We start from the raw sequence: 5,748 nt of genomic DNA, 5'->3' as shown, positions 1-5,748 counted from the left end.
GTTCAAATTTAAATAACAGAGCGGGAAAGTTGCGTGTTTTCAACAGCTTTCCATCGGTATATCATTTGCTTAATTCCGGTTAAGCGGTTGGGAAGTTAGGGCAAAAAACAGCACGTGAAAAAACAAAGGGAAGTTCAAACAGAACTGCTCGAGAAGTTCAACCTCTTCACGCAGTGCATTTTCGGAGACTCTGTTTTTGCGACGAAGGCAGAACGCATGATCTCAGAAGTTTAGATTGATAAATGCGAGAAGTTCACGTACTACATGGTGTGCATTTGTATTAAAAAAAGAATGAAATGTAAAGCCTAAAGTTTTGTTGCTAGAAGTTCAAGTGCTCGGCCCGAGAAAATTCAAAAATTCTTGTGAGATAGGTTGACCAAAAATACATGACAGAAGTTCAAGGTGAAAACAGCGGGACGTTCAACTACTACACGAAATGCGTTTCAGATGGGAATATAAGAATAGAAAACAAAAAGCTTACAAGGTTTGTTGCAAGAAGTTCACGCGCTCGTCCCGGTGAAGTTCAAGATCTATAGTGCGAGACGTCCAACCTTCAATTACATGTAAAAAACAAGCAAAAAAGATATTGTTTTTGCCATTTTTAGTACTGCTCTCAAACGACCAAAATTTGTAATGTCTGTCAACATGAAAAAGATGCTCCTATTCATAAGATTTCCAATAGTATATTATATGCTATATTCCGATGAATGGTTTAAAAGTTTTATATATACCGTTAAAAACACATTTTTACGCATTCAAAAAAATATTTTAAACCGTCGCGAGTTTGAAAAACTGATCAACACGAAAAAGTTGCGTGATTTCAACAGCTTTCCATCGGTATATCATTTGCTTAATTTTGGTAAGTGGTTTGGGAGTTACGGGCAAAAAAAATCACGTCAGAAACAGAGTGAAGTTCAAACAGACATGCCCGAGAAGTTCTACTACTTCACGCAGTGCATTTCCATTCGCGATGAAGGCATGAATCATGATCTCGTCATTTTCTAATTTACTTCAAAACGGCAGGAATATCATTTGTGTAAATTCAAGTCCTTGGTCGGAGAAAGTTAAAAATATATTGTGAGAGAGGTTTGTACAAAAAGAATATCATTTGTGTAACACTGACGAAATGAATGAGAAAATTACAAACGAAAATACGTCACAGAAGTTCAACGTGAAAACAACACGAAGTTCGACTACTATAGTGAATGAATTTGAGAAGAAAAACTTTTAAAATTGTCGCGAGTATGAAAACACGATCAACACGGGAAAGTTGCGTGTTTACAGCAGCTTTCCATCGGTATATCACTTGCTCAATTCCGGTGAGTGGATGGAGAGCTACGAGCAGTGGATGGATATATACGAGCAAAAAAAGCACGTGAAAAACAGAGTGAAGTTCAAGTAGACATGCCGAGAAGTTCAGATTCTTCACGTGGTGCATTTTCGAATAATCTGTTTCGCGATAAAGGCAGAACGAATGATCTCGCCATTTTCAAAATTACTTGAAAACGGCTAGGAATCACAGAAAACCATCAACATGAAAAAGTTTCGTATTTTCCTTAGCTTTTCAACGGTATATTATTTGCCCCATTCCGATAAAGTTTGTAAAAATTACGGTGAAAATACATTTTTAGCCATTTTCAAAATTGACATAAAACTGTAAGGAGCTGGGAGAAACAATATATACCAAAAAGTTTCGCATTTCTTCAAGCTTTCCAACATCATATATTTTCTGCATTCGGACATACGGTTAAAAAATAGATCGAAAATACGAACTCGGTGGAACTTGTACCGTTTTCTAAATTACTCATAAACTGTTTAAAATTAGAAAAAACTTTCTACATAAAAAGTAGCGCATTTTCATAAGCTTTCCAACGCCATATCATTTGCCTCAATTAGATTAGCCGTTTAGAAATGACATCGAAAATACGAACTCGGCTGTTCGGTTTGCGAAATTTTATGATTTTCCAAATTACTCTTTAACCGTAGGGAATTAGAGAAAACTTTCAACATGTGGAAGGAGCGGTTTTGCAGCAGCTTTTCAGCGCCATATTATTTGCCTCATTCCGATAAACGGTTTAGAAATGCGATAGAAAATACGATTCACGTTTTTTGTATGAAGAAAAAAGGTTTTCAAACTGCTCTTAAAGCGCTTACATTTTGCCAAAAATTTAACTTGGGGCATGATACTGGTGTCCATAGCTTTCCAACGGTATATCGCAAGCCCCATTTGGGCAATGTTGGCGGAAGTTCAACCTAGCACTGGGAGAAGTTCAGGTCGAACAACTCAGGCAGTAAAATTGCAAAAAACGCAATTTCAACACGACCCGAGAGCAAAATCCGCCAACGAGCGAGATTCCTATTTAAAACCGGTATTTAGTTGCTAAAAAACGTTTCTAGATTACACTAACATCATATAGAACACGACTAACAAGAATAATTCGTGGGGGAAGCCACGGTTGCGAAGATAGCCCGAAGTTCGGGTTTGTACAGAGGGAAGTTCAGACGCGTTACTCAGGAAGTTCAGGCTGTGATCAGAATATTATTCTGATCCCGTGATCAGAATAGTGTTTATGTACAGCTGGTCTATTCTGCTAATATTAGCAGAATAACTATTCTGATAACACTTCCGCACTGCACGCTCAATGTAAGTGCACGTCATTGTTTGAACCAAGTGTGTTACAGTACTCAGGTGAGTGAACTTCTCGGCGTAAAAAAACTGCATGCTCTGTTTTTTTGGTACCTTTTTTGCTCTAGTTTTTTAACCGTTTATCGGAACGAGGCGTGTAATATACCGTTGAAAAGCTATGAATTAGGCGCTACTTTGCCATGTTGAACACTTTTCGAGATTCCTCACGGTTTAAGAGCAGTTTTAAAAATGGTGCGGCGTACGACGTGTGGCAGCGAGCTTTTTTCACGTTTTTTCTAAACCGCACGTCCGAATGATGCAAATGATACACCGTTGAAAAGATATCGTCGAGGCGCATCTTTTTCATATCTATTATTTTCTCTAATTCGTTACGGTTTAAGAGCAGCTTCAAATTTACTAAATCGTGGAATTTTCAAAAAAAATCAAATTTTCGGTACTGTTTTCGCTCTAGTTTTTGAACCGTTTGTCGAAATGAGGTGTGTGATACGCCATTGGAAAGCTACGGACAAGGCGCAACTTTCATATGTTGAAATGTTTTTGAGATTCCTTACGGTTTTAAGTTAATTTGGAAAATCATGCGGCGAACGACGAGTGGCAGCGGCCGTCTTTTCGTAAAAAATTTCAAACCGCTCTTCCGTAACGATGCAAATGATACATCATCGGAAAGATATCGACGAGGCGCAACTTTTTCATGTAGAACACGCTCTCTAATTCCTTACGGTTTAAGAGCAGTTTTAAAATTACTAAAATGCGGATACTCTGTTTTTTGAGACACCAAAACCGACGTGTGTACTGCATCAGACAGAAGAACGCACTGCTTCGGACAGAAAACTGCACTGCATCAGACAGTCAAGCGAACTTCATGATTTGTCTTATCGGGCATAAATTTTCTCAGATGAGCTTTTTTGTGAGTTTTTGTTGTCATTTTTTATGAACGACAAAAGAACGCACTGCTTCGGATGGAAAGCCGCACTGCATCAGACAGTCAAGCAAACTTCATAATTTGTCTTGTCGGGCGTAAATTTTCTCAGATGAGCTTTTTGTGAGTTTTTGTTATCATTTTTTTATGAAATACAGAAGAACGCACTGCTTCGGACGAAAAACCGCACTGCATCAAAGAGTCAAGCGAACTTAATGATTTTCTTGTCGGGCGTAAATTTTCTCAGATGAGCTTTTGTGAGTTTTTGTTGTCATTTTTTTATGAACGACAGAAGAACGCACTGCTTCGGACGAAAAACCACACTGCATCAGACAGTCAAGCAAACTTCATGATTTTTTTGGACGTAAATTTTCTCGAACGAGTTTTTGTTTCCTTCAAAAAAAATTATGGACGAGAGTGGACCGCAGAGACGAGTGCAAATCAACCTCAACATACATGGAAGTGAACGGCATTACTATTTTTTGTTTAGCTAATTTTTTTCACAGTTCCATGCTTTGTGCAAGTGAACATCATCACTCTCAAAAGTGAACCACATCCGAGGACCAAACGCACTGCACGTGGTGTTTGATGTAGTCGACTGAATTTTGATCCACACGAAAAAACTGCACTACATACAGAGGTTAATGAAACATCATTCTGTTTACACAAACAGTACACACGAGAACACACCAAATTCAGTACCCATGAGAGCACACCAAATTCAGTATACACCTGTTTTTATTCATCACACATGACCAACTGCACTGCAAGCCCACGTTTCTGAACTGCACAAGGTGCCCAAAACGAGCAGAAGGTTGGGGAGGATTGGAGATGGAGGGATCTCGGGAGCGGCGGCCGGCACCGACGCCCGCCACCATCGTTGAGTCGCAGCATCGGATGGCCCTCCGGTGGTGTCCGTCGCAACGATGGGGAGGGGATTCATGGATCCGTGCCCGGGGTCACTGGATCCAGCAGCGTGGATCTGGGGGCGGCGCGCCGCGAAGGCACGTTGCTGCAATCTGCACCGCAACGACAAAAATTGAACCACAAAAAACTGCAGTACACTGCTGGTTTGGTCGAGGTCGCGACGGGGAAATGGGTACCTCGGAGGCCGTAGGAGGGGAGGACCCGACGAGATCCTGCCGTCGTGGTGCTTATCGACGCAGTTAGGTAGCGGAGCGGTGGCTGTAGCGGTCAACTGTCGTGGGAAGCCAGCCCCCACCGCATCGATCTAGCCTCCCACCACCGGATCCCAGTCGAACGATTTGGATCCGGGGTCAGGGGAGGTTTGGCCGGCGCCGTAGGCCAGGCTGAGCTCGAGGAGGAACACGGCCCGCGCCGTCGCATCGAGGAAACCTGCCTGCTCCCTAGCGCGGGCGCCTCGCCTCTGTTTTAGGATGCGCGCGTCGCAGGGCAGGCACGGAAGGAGGATCCCGCTGGATCCGGCGGTCTCAGGGCCGGGGTAGGTGGCTGGGCAGGGGGCGGGAGCTGGTGTGGCGGCACGAGGAGGAGTCTTTTCAGTGGTGCCAGAAGGAGAAGGTGGAAGCAGCAGAAGGGAGTCACGGCGGGGCAGGGGCCGTTGACGCCGGCGAGCGCGTGGCGGGGCCGTGGCCATGGCTGGAGTGGGGCGAGGCTGCGGGTCGGAGGCGCGCGAGAAAGATGTGGGGAGCACAACAGGGGAAGCCTATGGCGGGGAGGAGGAGGAGGTGGGGCGGCGCCGAGCGGGAGGAGGAGGCGGGGCAGCACCTGGCCGGAGGAGGAGGAGGTGGGCCGGCGCCGGGCGGGAGGAGGAGGCGGGGCGGCTGGGATTTGGGTCGTGCGGGATGGGGATGGGTGGGTGGGTGGGCGGGCACTAGTGGGCGGTAGCCTTTTTTGTTTGTTTCGGTGCTAGACGCAGTGTTAGCAGAATAAGCTTTTTGTTATTAGAATAAGACTCTTAAGGGTGTTATCATAATAGACCCATCATATATATATGTATATGTATATATAGGGTGGCACTATTTTGATCGCAAGATCAGAATAACTATTTGGATCACGTCTGGCCTATATAGGGCCCGATGAGGATTTCCCGAATTCGCGAACCGGGCAGTGACAGTAAAAAAGAAGAAAGCCCACCCCACCTCGCGCTTCCCCCGATCCACCACCTTCCCCGATCCCCCACCTTCCCCGATCCCCCACATCT

The 5,748-nt window shown here is 44.3% G+C and overlaps 1 long non-coding RNA gene across 1 annotated transcript; it reads right to left on the bottom strand.

Moving 5' to 3' along the window:
• Positions 1-4,150: 4,150 nt before the first annotated feature.
• On the bottom strand, positions 4,151-5,394 carry LOC123049228 (uncharacterized). The gene is made up of 2 exons (XR_006423494.1): positions 4,670-5,394; positions 4,151-4,585 (listed from the first exon to the last, which is right to left on the bottom strand). It is a non-coding gene; the product is annotated as an uncharacterized lncRNA (long non-coding RNA).
• Between the last annotated feature and the right edge of the window lie 354 nt (positions 5,395-5,748).

The sequence above is a fragment of the Triticum aestivum genome, chromosome 2D (assembly GCF_018294505.1).
Source record: "Triticum aestivum cultivar Chinese Spring chromosome 2D, IWGSC CS RefSeq v2.1, whole genome shotgun sequence".
Lineage (NCBI taxonomy): Eukaryota > Viridiplantae > Streptophyta > Magnoliopsida > Poales > Poaceae > Triticum > Triticum aestivum.
This window is presented reverse-complemented; position numbering and strand designations above follow the sequence as displayed.